Below are 13,528 nucleotides of genomic sequence, written 5' to 3'. Positions count from 1 at the left end.
AACTGGGCTGGAAGTAGAGGCTGGGGATGAGGCGCCTTCATCCCAAACCTTAAGACATAAATCAAGCAAATCTGCAAAGATGGCCTCCTGGAAAGTAGGATACTGGCCCAGCTGATTCAAAGTATTCCAGTGTATTCCACAGAGGTTACCCATTCGTTTCTCTCTGGACAAAACGTTATACTCTCCTTAAGCCTGATGTCATGCTGGGGAAAGTAGAAAAGATGCTGAGATAAAAAGGTTTGTGCTGATGGTTTGTGTCTCCTATGCTCATTCCAACTAAGCTCTTTTATAAAGAACAAAATGTCCTCGTCTCTATCTTCATGTTTTTCAGCTGTTGAGAAAATTGTTTCCACATCACTGAAGCAGCTGCTGGTAAATATAGAAAGCTGGTGATTGGCACTGGAATTACTGCCAAAGTCAGAAATAGGTGAATATGGAGCAGCACCAAGGAAATCAAACCCTCTAGCAACTCGCTGGTCTTCTTTCGGGGATACACAACGACCAAATGTGAAAACAAACGCAAACTACAACAGCCTTAAACACTCTGCCCCCAAGCCTTTCATTCTTGGCACCAGGAGCCAAGGGAAAAGCAGGAATTTGGCTACTTATGTCCAAGTTAAACTAATATCCATGTACACACCTGGTTCCATGTTTATATCATTTTGTTCAAAGTTAATGAATATTCTTGAGAATAGGGATCCTGTCTGTCTCCTTTAACCTCTCTCTTTTTGTTTTCTTTTTTGGCATAGGGCCATGGACACCTGGGCTTCTAAAGTACTTAAGTTGAAGAAGGTGACAAATGGCTCTCTGAAAGGAAACCTGTGTTCTCATGATGCTAAGAAAGATGTCATCACTTGGGCTGCCTTTAAGGTCCTGTCAGCCTGGAGCCTGGATACCTATGTTCTTTTTTTTTTTTTTTTTTGCGGTACGCGGGCCTCTAGCTGTTGTGGCCTCTCCCGTTGCGGAGCACAGGCTCCGGACGCGCAGGCTCAGCGGCCATGGCTCACGGGCCCAGCCGCTCCGCGACATGTGGGATCTTCCCGGACTGGGGCACGAACCCGCGTCCCCTGCATTGGCAGGCAGACTCCCAACCACTGCGCCACCAGGGAAGCCCCCTATGTTCCTTTTAAGAACGATTTCTGCCTTCCTAGATTTCCCATTTGGTAAGGGTAAGAGCCAAAAAGATGTCTTACTCTGTGAAGATGATTTTCTGGAACAGAAGGCTGCGGAACGGAGCTACAGAAGAGGGAACTTCGTGGTAACTGAATTCCCAATCACCCCTGCCTTCTCAGGCTTCTGTCATGCCTAGAACCATCAGTGGAGGTGGAAGCTGCCATTCACAGTAGCCACCCATCTGCGACCAAAGCTTCTAGAATATGGAATGGGACTTTTCCTAGTGTCCTGAAATTTTGGGTTATGTATCATCTTAGAGCTGAAAACAATGATGATAAATTTTCCGTCTTCCAGAGAAGGTTGCTAGGAATATCCTTGCCGGATTTACCAAAAGATAGTAGAATCTACCTGATGACTCTCAACGCTTACTGCCTCCCTACCTCTGAAATCAGAAATTCACAGAGGCATAGAGGAGAGTGGGCAGGGAGCTGTCCACACAGCAGGAATGGGGTGTTCCCTCCCCTCTGCTGTGAGAGGGATTAGAGGACCCTGGGAGAGCGGGGGGACCAGCCCCCCACTCCCCACCTACATGTTTACTGAGTGGGGACGCTCAGGCCCTGGTGCTCCTGTGGATCCATGAGAAGCTTGATGTTAAGAGTTCTTGGGACAAATTGACTGGACTGTCCTGGAGCTTGGTAGCGTTCATGAACAAAAAGTCTGGAGCCTGCTAAGTCTGGAAGATTTGGAAGGCAGGAAGCCGGCTGGAGCCCCTCCTCTTGATGGCAGGCTAAGGAGAAGGCAGAAGTAGGAGAGGTGTGCATGGCCACCATCTGGCTCACCGGGGATGCACTTGTGTCCTGTGGCTGGTACCCACGCCCAAGCATCTTGAATGAACCCACCTGAGAAAGCTGCCTGCCAGGCATTAGTAAGAGCTTATGAGGAGCAGACCTGAGGCTGGGGAGGATGGAGGGGGTTTGTTGAAACAGGTTAGCCAGAAATTGCACACTTTTGTCAAGGAACTCAAAATGGGTCCTATTAAAAATTCTCCCTAGGGCTTCCCTGTTGGTGCAGTGGTTGGGGGTCCGCCTGCCGATGCATGGGACGCGGGTTCATGCCCCGGTCCAGGAAGATCCCATGTGCCGCGGAGCGGCTGGGCCCGTGAGCCATGGCCGCTGAGCCTGCGCGTCTGGAGCCTGTGTTCCACAACGGGAGAGGCCACAACAGTGAGAGGCCCGCGTACCGCAAAAAAAAAAAAAAAAAAGAGAGAATAAAAAAAGAAACTCTAGTTGTCATCAACCGAGATTAGCACGTAAGTTCATGGCTATACATGTGGATGAAAAATAGACACGAAATCATTTCAGATACAGGGTTTTTGTTTGTTTGTTTCTGTTTCAAGACACTTCACTTACTATATACTGTTGAGTCTTTCACACTGAACTCATAACCAACAGCACTATAACTCATACCTGAAGGAAGCTTTTGCCGCACACATATTTTCTCCATAAGACACCTCACCGCCTTCTGGGAACGAACAGTAGCGAGCCGGGTGTTTTGTTGTTGTTAATTTAAATCTATTATGGATGCATGTTATATATACCTTTTGCATGTTGAATGTACACATTCTTAGAAAGGAACAATGTGTCTGAGACACCACTCCATGTCAAAAACTGCACATCATTAGTCATCAACTTTGAGTTTTCCTCATTCTAGCCTAGGAGATGTGGCAGAAGGAAAGAAAAAATTTTAAAAAAGCCTACAAGATCTGTCCCAGACACATCTATTTCAGCAGAAAGAAGACACACCAGGCAAACAAAGCAACAAATACTGAAAACAGACATAGGTTGTTATTAATAGAAAGTAGAATAAGATTTTGGAGACCTTATAAAATATTCAAGTGGCATCCTTTTAATAGACAGTTAACTAGAGGCACTTTATCCCTGGCCAGGTGTCAATACAAGGAGCTTTAAGGACAACAAACAAACAAAACCCCCCAATTTAAGCTCCAGGGTTTGGCTAACTTGAATCCTGAATTTAATGACATCATATCTTGTCATTCAACGTCTCCCACAGGATGTGGATTTCCCTGACCTTGTGTAATAAAATGGTGAATGCAGAATACCGGAGAACAGCTGTTCTACCCAAAGGAGAGAAAGTGGAGACGAGAGAAGTGTGACCTGAACATGGGTCAGATTCTGTGAGGTCAACAAGCCGCCTTTGACACAAGCTTTCAACACATCTGATCAGCCTCTGGCACGTGGATTCCTCTGTGTGAATAACTGTGGGAGGCACGTAGTGGCTGCCCACCCTAGACAGGACAGATGTTTTCAGTTTGCTAAGGTTCGCATCCCTCCCTAGGGTCTAAATGTCCACTGCCACCTGTTTTCACGCTTGAACTGAGCATATGCACCTATGTTACCAGCCTGGCCCTTTTTTGTAGGCCCTTGAATCTGTAACCCATCAATTTAAAAAAATCCAGACATTCCCTATGCTATTTTTTTCTTTTTTTTTTTTTGCGGGCCTCTCACTGCTATGGCCTCTCCCGTTGTGGAGCACAGGCTCTGGACGCGCAGGCTCAGCGGCCATGGCTCACGGGCCCAGCCACTCCGCGGCACGTGGGATCTTCCCGGACCGGGGCACAAACCCGTGTCCCCTGCATCGGCAGGCAGACTCTCAACCACTGCACCACCAGGGAAGCCCTATTTTTTTTTTTTTAATAAGACTTGGCTTACAGTTTTAACATCATTAAGGTATAAGGGGTTTGGGGTTTGGGTATTTGAAAACCCTTCCTTGACTAAAAAGGCCACATCATTTAGTAGCGATAAGAGCGTCCATCTAGCAAGTGTACACCGTTGAATGTCTGATCTTCAGCTGTGCTGCTCAGTGTTGTCAAGTTCCAACCAGACATCTGAGTTGACAACTACTGACTGGCCACAATCCGTGTCGAGTTACTGACATGAGTCTGCAATTTTCTTTTCTAGCATGTCATGGCAAATTCCATGGGTATGAGGTCACCAAAAGAAAAGACAGATAGAGGGCAAAATGCAAATGTGTTAGGCTAAGCACTTTTCAAGAATTAGTTTTTTAAGTACTTTTTAACTTCTGAAATTCTACGCTGCCATTTGCCAGAAAGCAATACATGGGGTCACGAGACAAATACTAGCTGGGGCTGAGGGGAATTGGAACATTTATATTTATTTATATTCAAATAGGTGCAGTGTATTTGCCATCTTATGGCTCTCAATAATTTATATCTAAATTCACTAAAAATGATGCAGAATTATTTTAAAAGGTTATGGGCTGCCTGAATATGTAATCTTGAACCAGACTTTGCACAATCACCATGTCCTTGCCTAGGTTAGCTGCTCCCTTTGCTATCTTGACGGCCATGATGGAAACATCACAAGCCAGAGCAGCCTCTGACCTGCTATTTTAGGTGAAGGTTCTTGTTGTCTTGGGAAAACAATACTGCACAACAAACAAGTTTTCATGGGCCATAGCAGCAGCAGATTATCAGCCTCATCAGGAAAGCTGTAGGCAGGACCAGGAACAGTCATCTTCTGAGCCCTCTATTATCTAATATTTGGCAGTCAATCCCATCTGTCCTTCTTTTAAAGTGTGTATCATATATACTTATAGCTTTGGTCATAATTTTTATAAATACAGACCATTTACACATCTGAAACTTCCAATTCTAACCCCTGAGCCAGTGCTCACAGAATTCCGATAGGAGTATTACGAATTCTCAAGGTCAAGAAGCCCCCTCTTTTAATTAGCATTGGGTATGTTTTTACTCATATTCATGATCAGGATCTGAACAGGAAATTTTATTAAAAGGAGCCAGATTGCTTGCCTTTCCTCTCCATTAATTGGTTATGAATCTATTAAGCAGGAGTTGAATGGAAGGAATTCTGACACATGCTATGACATGGATGAGCTTGAAAACATTATGCTAAGTGGAAGAAGCCAGAAACAAAAGGCCACACTTGTATGATGTCATTTATGTGCAATGTCCAAAATAGGTGAATACACAGAAACAGAAAGCAGATTGGTAGTTCCTAGGGGCAGGGAGAAGGGGTGAACTGGGAGTAACTGTTTAATGGGTACAGAGTTTTCTTTGGGGGTGATGAAAATGTTTTGGAAATAGAAGTGGTGGTTGGACAATGTTGTGACTGTACTTAAACATTCACTTTAAAATGGTTAATTTTATGTTATGTGAATTTCAGTCAGAAAAATCTGTACCAAGAAGGTTTGCCCTTATACTGATTTCCTTAATTAAGTTGTAAACTTTAACCTGGTGAGGAATTTCATGATAAATCTTTAACTGGCTATGGTCACCCAGCAAACTGGGCTCTTACCAAAGAGGAAATCATACTTGAGTTTTACGTCAGTTTCTCAGATCCAGTACTCATTAGCCAATATCAGCTCATTGACTCTATTCCAAAGATAGAAAGAAGAAAAGAAAGGGTAGAATGTCAGTTTCAGTACTTTCCTCATGTGACCAGTCACTTAATACATACACAACTGAAGGTCACAGCAAGGGCAAACTGCAGTGAGACTTCAGTCTGGAATGGGCCTTTTATTTATTTACTTATATTTTTTATAAATTTATTTTTATTTATATTATTTATTTTTGGCTGCACTGGGTCTTCGTTGCTACGCATGGGCTTTCTCTAGTTGCAGCGAGCAGGGGCTACTCTTCGTTGCGCTACGTGGGCATCTCATTGTGGTGGCTTCTCTTGTTGCAGAGCACGGGCTCTAGGCGTGTGGGCTTCAGTAGTTGTGGCACACGGGCTCAGTAGCTGTGGCTCACAGGCTGTAGAGCGCAGGCTCAGTAGTTGTGGCGTACGGGCTTAGCTGCTCCACAGCATGTGGGATCCTCCCGGACCAGGACTCGAGCCCATGTCCCCTGCATTGGCAGGTGGATTCTTAACCACTGCACCACCAGGGAAGTCCCTTTTTTTAAATTTAACATTATTTTTATTTTTGATGTGCTTTGGTTTTAAATAGGTAATACATACACATAGTTAAACTTTTTTTTTCATGTAGTAAAAATAATTCCTTTCCTTCCCTATCTCCCTGCTACTGCTTCCTTTCTTCTGGAGATAAGCACTAAGAGTAATTTCTCAGTATCCCTCTGAGGACAGTCTATAGGAATATACAACTATAGACATACACAGCAGTCCTTTGAACAGCTAAGTCTTTACTGCTGCTGAAAAATTAAACTGGGGAATAACCACGCTTCCAATCATTAAAATTCTAGTTTTACTGATAAGTTGTCAGAAGGTGCGGGTCTTATTACATAAAAGACGTACCTAGTGAAATGAAAACAGCAAAGAACAAAATACCATTAACTTGCCAACCACTGAAATATCTTTTTGTACCCATTTTCCCTTTTTGCCCCTTAGTTGGACCCATTCCCTATAAGGCGGGAACTTTTCTTCCTTTCTTGCAACCGAGATAATCCAGGTTCTGGTTAAGTGAAAAGATATGTCACTCTGGGATCTTTATGTCTGACTCATAATTGTAACAGGTTTCAGTCTGAAAAATCTAAATTCCTTTTTGCAACATACCTTGTCCTCCCGCAATGAATCTTTGGCTACTATGTCAATTCCAAAGTCTCTCAACAGTCTAATCCATACCCAGTAGAGCAATACTGGAACTGCCATGTCAGGTTAGACCCTGTCCTTCCAGGCCAGGGGCTGGCACCCTAAGTGCCCAGACAGGTGAGGCCTCTCTAACCTCACACTCAAAGTTGGGAAATACATTCCCTGACACTTCTACTGAAAAAAAAAACCCCAAATCAAAAAAACCTTGTGATGCTGTCATCAGCCGAATTCTCTAAAGCAATAGCTCCTTCCCCTTTTATTAAATAAGAGGAAAGACTTGTAAATAAGATGAGAAAATGAACATTTAAACATGCCGGTACACCTTGCCCTCATGCACCCAAGCTGTACTATGTAATTATACAAAACCACAAAAGCCATTGTCACCATCGTCATTCAAGTAGTATTCAGAACTCAACATTCCAGACCTGGGAGCTGAGATTTATTACCTGAAAGGCTCTCCTGGGATGGCATCAATTTACCCACTAAATGAACATTCATGTACTTGCTGTGTGCACAGTGCTATTCTTAGGGAAAAAATAAATAAAAGAGCTTGTCATTAGGTAGCTCATAGTCTGGTTGGAGAGAAAAAGATGCAAAGAGCTAGGGGAGCTATGTGGTAATAACTGTCACAATAGAAGTGCAAAGCACAGCTTTGGCCGGGACACCTGTGAGCTGGCCCTGTAGCCAGGGAGCCTAAGCAAATTCAAAGCTTTCAATCTTTTGTGTGACACTCAAAAGAACAAATGATGTTTGATGAGAAGACACATGACCAAAATGCTATGGGAAGAATTTATGCGAAGTTGTACATGTGTCTATAGCACTTAGAGCAAAATCCAGAAGCATATCCACCAACATGTTAACAGAGGTAATCTCATTGTGATGGGATTTCGGGCGATTTTCATCTCCTTCTTTGTACTTTTCTGTAAAATTTGTATTGTTTTACAATGAACACTTAAACCCATTTAAAAAGAGAAGATTGTTATTAGCTCTGTTTAGAGATAAAGATGGCTTTGATTCAATTCCTGGAGTGTTTATCTAGGGCTTTATGTGCTAGACCTTGTGTAAGAGAGAAAGACAGCAGGGTCCTTATCTTTAATGAGTTCATGAACTTGGTGGTGGAGGTGGGCACACATTTAAACAATTAAAATGCAACAGGTTATGTACCAATGTTGGTTTTTTAATTGTGACAGATGTATCACCGTAATACATGATGATAACTGTGCAGTAAAGAATTTGGCTGGTGCCAGGAACACAGTAGGTGCTCAAAGAAATGCTCATTGAATGAATGAATGACATCCATATCTTTCTTTGACTTAGTCCTTTCATTCATCTTCCTCACCTTTTCTCACGGCCATTACCTGTACCCACAACCAATGGTATCCCCAGCTCTGATCACTGATGTCAAATCACTGATTTTGCACACCACCATTGCCATTACCACCTTAATCTTTCTAGAACATTGTTTTCATCTGGTTGTCCTCCAGGTTAAGCCAAGCTCCACATTGCCAAACCCCTCAAAGCCTCCAGAGACCTGGCGCCCTTGCTCTAACTTTCCAGATTTTCTTCTCAGGACGTGGAAGAACAAAGCCTTTGCTCTGTCTGGGTTCCCCCTGTGCTGTTTTTACAAGTACCCTCCCCACATTTAGACTGTCCTCCCACGTAGTAGTATCTTATTTAATTCCCGTAACAACCCTTGGGAGTAGCTATCTTCCGATTTTCAGATGAGAGCATGAAGGTTCTGAGACATCCAATAGGTTGTCCATGACTTCATGGCTAGGAAGAAGCAGGACCAGGAGTGAAACCCAAGCCCTCTGAAAGGTAGAGCCCACATTTGAAACCAGCATGCTACGCTCTCTTCTGTTCCTTTCTGATTCTGAGTTATCTCTAAGCTCAAGTTCTAGTCTTGTAACTTCCTTAAAGAACAATGGTTAACATTTGGATGAGCTTATTAGGTATCATGAATCTTTTAAGTACTTTACTTATATGACCCCAGAACAACCCAATGAGAAAGGAACTATTATTATTTGTTTCAATTTCATTTATTTATTTTTGGCTGCCTTGGGTCCCCATTGCTGTGTGTGGGCTCCTCATTGTGGTGGCTTCTCTTGTCGCGGAGCATGGGCTTCAGTAGTTGTGGCACACGGGCTCAGTAGTCATGGCACACGGGCCCAGCCGCTCTGCGGCATGTGGGATACTCCCGGACCAGGGCTCGAACCCATGTCCCCTGCACTGGCAGGCGGATTCCCAACCATTGCACCACGAGGGAAGCCCAAGAAAGGAACTATTATTGTTTCCTATTTTATAGGCAAAGAAACGCTGGCAGAGATTGAGTTCTCAAGGCCACACAGCCTGTATGTGGTAGAACTGGGATAAAAACCAGCCATCAACCTGTCCAGAACCCACACTCTTTAGCAGAAGCCTGCCAAGCCTCCTCTGCCATCCTATCCTACTGGAAGAAAGTGTCTCAAGAAGGTGGGGCTGATCTGTTTTGGAGCCCTTCCGCAAAACCCGTCACCATGAGTCAAAACCCAACAGTCCATGGGTTGTATGTGTGCATGTGTTCCTGCCTTCAATGGTTTTACATATTGGTGGAAATATCAAATGAACAGAAAAGACAGCCACCGTGAACGGCAGAGTGAAAAACGCACAGTCACAAAAAGCAAAGATTGTCCTACCCAAAAATTCAGAAGTCAATGCGTGAACAGTAAGTTTTTGTTTTATAAGTAGTCAGTACTTTTATCTATTTACTTATTTAATCCTACGAGGTAGGTACCTATTGCCATCCCATTTTACGGAAGAGGACCTGGAGGATGGAGAGGTCAGGAGATGGCTAGAGCCAGAGCCTGCCCCAGGCAGTCAGATGCCAGCATCAGATCGTCACCACTCCACCTATTGTAGGGGCCTCAGCAGACAATCCCACTCAACCTGCAAATGTTTTTTTGAGAGAGAACATAGATAAAAAAAAAAAAAAACATCTTGCAACTATTAAAAGCTATTGCACCAAATAGAAAAGTAAAATAATTGAAAAATTCTTCCTCCCCTTTGAAAACATGCACAGGACTGTTTATCTGAAATGATTTAAATTCAGTCCAAGCAGAGCATTTGCCCCAATACGTTAGGAGTTCCAATTGCAGTTGGAACAATGGCAATGCTGTACAGAGGGGGTAAAGGAGAGGAAGATGGGTTTGGATGTATATGTGTGTGGGGGGTGTTCATCGCATCAATCTGCCAAACCCACACACAATCAGACACTAGTCAGACACCCTTTGAAATGGAAAGGGTGATCGTAGACAGCAACCCACTTCTGTTCAGATGCCTGAAATAGACCAGAGCCGTGCAGGAAGCAACATCCAAAGCCGATTCCCTGCCCTCTAGGTTGTCACACACAGACTCCCCCTCACGTGGCTCCTTACGCCACAAGAACCAGTCCCTCAATTACTGGCAGATACATGGAATGGAGTGAAGTTAGGCCTTAAAGGAGTGTCAGTAAACTTCTGGGAGAGCATCATGTTTTCTGGACATACATTTTTATTTCTAAAGAATGAATCAGCTAGACATGGGCAATTGATTTTTTTTTATCAATTATAAAAGCAGTTTAATTGATGTTCATTGTAACCCTGTGAGGCAATGTTTACTATTATCTCCATGCTATATAATGTTTGTTGCTTATTGAATTCAAATTGCATTAGACTGGGTGCAGCAACAGTTTTTACTAATTCAAGGGCAATAATCTTTAATTGAAGTAGTTTGTTTCTATGAATAACTTCCTGACGGTTTCTATTCACCAAACCTTGCTACACCAGGGAGGCAACTGTGGCGCATAGAAAGCACACAGCCCTTGCAGGCAGACACTCGAGTAAATCCGCAGACAAGTCAGGTCACCGCTCCAAGGCTCAGCACCCCGCATCTTTGGAAATCAGAGAGTGATACCTACATTATGCAATAAATATCCGGGACAGTAACATGGCATCTGGAGCCTGGGTTTGTATCCCGACTCTACCACTGTGTAACCTTGGGCAAATAATTTAACATCTATGGCCCTTTGTTTCTTCATCTGTGAAAAGGGGATAGTTTTAGTACCAACCTATAGGGTGGTTTTGAGGATTAAATGAGTTAAAATTTGTACACCAGCTACACAGTGCCTGATCACAGTGAGTACTGTGCAAATGTTTTAAGAAGAAAATAAAATAAAGGTGAGAAGAGTTACTGTAATGTGGAAGAAAGCGCCAAGCAGAGTACCCAAGACATCACAGGCACTCCACTGGGACGTCTCCCTAAATTAGAGCAACACAGACATGGTGGCCCCTGAGTAGCTGAAATTGCACCTCTACTGAGTAAGCTCTAACAGAGCCTATTTTGTGTTAATTCTCATCACATCATTGACTTGCTTCCATTGGCCACTCTTCACTTCTTCTCTCCCTCTCACACTGTCTTCACCTCCTATTCAGTGATTATGGAAAACCAGCCACAGAACGTGAAATAAAATTTCGGTTCAGAAGAGCAAACTCATTTGTGAAAGAACATTTCAAAGGAAAGAGAGGACCTTGGCTCTCTGATCTATGTCACCAACACTGTGAACATTAGCAAAGAAAAGTTTCATGATTTGCCTTTCTTTAGGAAGCTTTGCCAAGTTACATTATTTTTTAAAAAATAAGAATCAAAGTAACATCAGTATAGTTTTAAAATATAGGGCATTTCTTAAAGAATTACAAAGAATAACCAAGTGTTTTCTAATTATGCGCCAACGAATTTCAGAAACTTGCTGAAAATTCACTTGCTCTTGTACTTGTGTGCCTGCCTCCTTTGGGTACTTTGCATGTGTGTATCCATATATAAGAGCTCTCTTTTTGACAGACACCCACACCCACGCGCCCCAGAAATGCTATTTGAGTACTTATCTAAACAGACAAGTACTTGTTGAAAATAAAAATGTTCTGACCAAAGCAATTGCACAGAGAAAAGGGATTTCATCCATTGGGAGCAAAGGAGAAAATACGATTTGGTCCAACAATTTGCACACACGCAATAACTGTTAAATCTAGCATTAGAAATGTAATGAATTTGAGTCTGATACATTTTTATACTTAGAATTTTAATTTCTTTTTTATGTGCATAACAACTATGTCATATAGAAAAAGAAAATATAGATAAAGCAAAACAATGTTTAATAAAAATTGGAATAACCATTTTGGTGGAGCTATGATTAGGAAATATGCTTCCAAATTACATGGAGGAAGAGGACTGGAAGCCTTTAAAAATATCCTCCTTCTGTTTCTTAAACCAACCAATGAGGAGCATTAGATGAAACAAAAATACAGCCCCAAACTCGCAGTCAGAAGCCCTGCCTCTAACCCTACCTTATTAGTGGATAGCTTGTGTGACCTTGAATATCCTCATGGGCTGCAATATCCTCACCTATCAAGAAAGATAGTTGGACTAAAGGACTCCACTGAATTTGAGGATGCAGCCAGTCCTATAATAGGCCTATGGACATGATCTTCTGTTATAGATTGTCATCCTATCCTGGGACTCATAACATCCTCTTTTTCTTAACTAGACTGAAGAATTCCTGCAAAGTTTTTTGGTAACATACTTTCAAAGCAAGCCCTCTCAAGCAAGGGGTACCTATTCTCAACCTAGGTCACCTTCCCAATGACCTGCAGGGGGCAGAGTAGGTAAGCACAGGGAGGGACTTGAAACCATATTAGGGGTCTTGGATAGTGTCCTGTTTTGTAGCCCTTATCCTACCCAGGCTGCTGTTATTTATTAGTAGGGCATATAAATCCACATGCTAAGGATCTGATCATGTGTGTTGAATAAGATGCACTAACACATTTATTTTCTTCTTTTCTCCCAATGGTCAAAATCCAATTTCTATGTAAATACGTTTGGTCATAACATTCTTATTTTTAACAGGTATAACTCTTCTACTTTAACAGGAGGATTTGGAAGTGCTGTTAAAAATTACAAGAAATTCCTCCGGAGCAGAAGGGGCTTATCTCATTCTTATGTGCTGAGGCTGGCAGGGTTTAAAGGCATTTGTTCTCTGAGGATGGGCACAATACACAGAAACCGAGGCAAACCTCTATCTAGTCCATGTCCTAAAGCCCCAGGAAACAGAGGGAAGGAGAGCTTCCTTGCTTGCTGTCCTGAGTTCAGAATCCCTCTCACTTCAGAGTGAACTGACCTACCCAATGTTATTTACTACAAGAAATACTGCAATTTGCCACTATTTTTATTTGGAAGGAAGTTGGTTTTCTTTGGATTTATACAGGTCAGACAAGCCTTGTCATCAAGAATTACCAATCCCATGATGTATGGATAGCTTGTCCCATACTTCCTTCCGATCTCGTCTTGGGTGACACTTTTTAAGAGTGGTCTCCCTGATTGCCCCATACAAACACAGACCCATTGACCTGCTTTTTCTTCCTACTTTAATTTTCTTCACGTATTAGATATTTTTGTACATGCATTCATTGTCTACCTGCTCCTACTAAAAAAGAAGCTTCCTGAGGATTCTGAGTATGTTCTGTCCACGCCTGTATCTCTAGTGTGAGTGACACACACATTGTACGTGCTCAGCAAATTATCTGTTTAGTGAAAAAATGTCAGAAATCCTCCAGGTGAATAAAGAATACTTAAGGGTGATAAAGAATTATTTAAGAGTAAATAATAACCACCACATTTGCCGAAGGCACTGCGGGGATAGCTTTTCTAATACACAGAGACATCAATCACATCACCACCAAACGCTCTCACAGCTTAACCTCCATGACCAGAGAGGGGCGTTTCTGATGTAATAGTTTATA

The 13,528-nt window shown here is 42.7% G+C and overlaps 1 protein-coding gene across 10 annotated transcripts in view; it reads right to left on the bottom strand.

Moving 5' to 3' along the window:
- The window catches only part of ABLIM1 (actin binding LIM protein 1), a 312,026-nt gene that overhangs the window by 100,166 nt on the left and 198,332 nt on the right, over positions 1-13,528 (bottom strand). The window lies entirely within an intron of this gene.

This window comes from Pseudorca crassidens, chromosome 16 (assembly GCF_039906515.1).
Source record: "Pseudorca crassidens isolate mPseCra1 chromosome 16, mPseCra1.hap1, whole genome shotgun sequence".
NCBI lineage: Eukaryota > Metazoa > Chordata > Mammalia > Artiodactyla > Delphinidae > Pseudorca > Pseudorca crassidens.
Note: the sequence above shows the minus strand (reverse complement) of the source record. Positions and strands in the feature narration are given on the sequence as shown.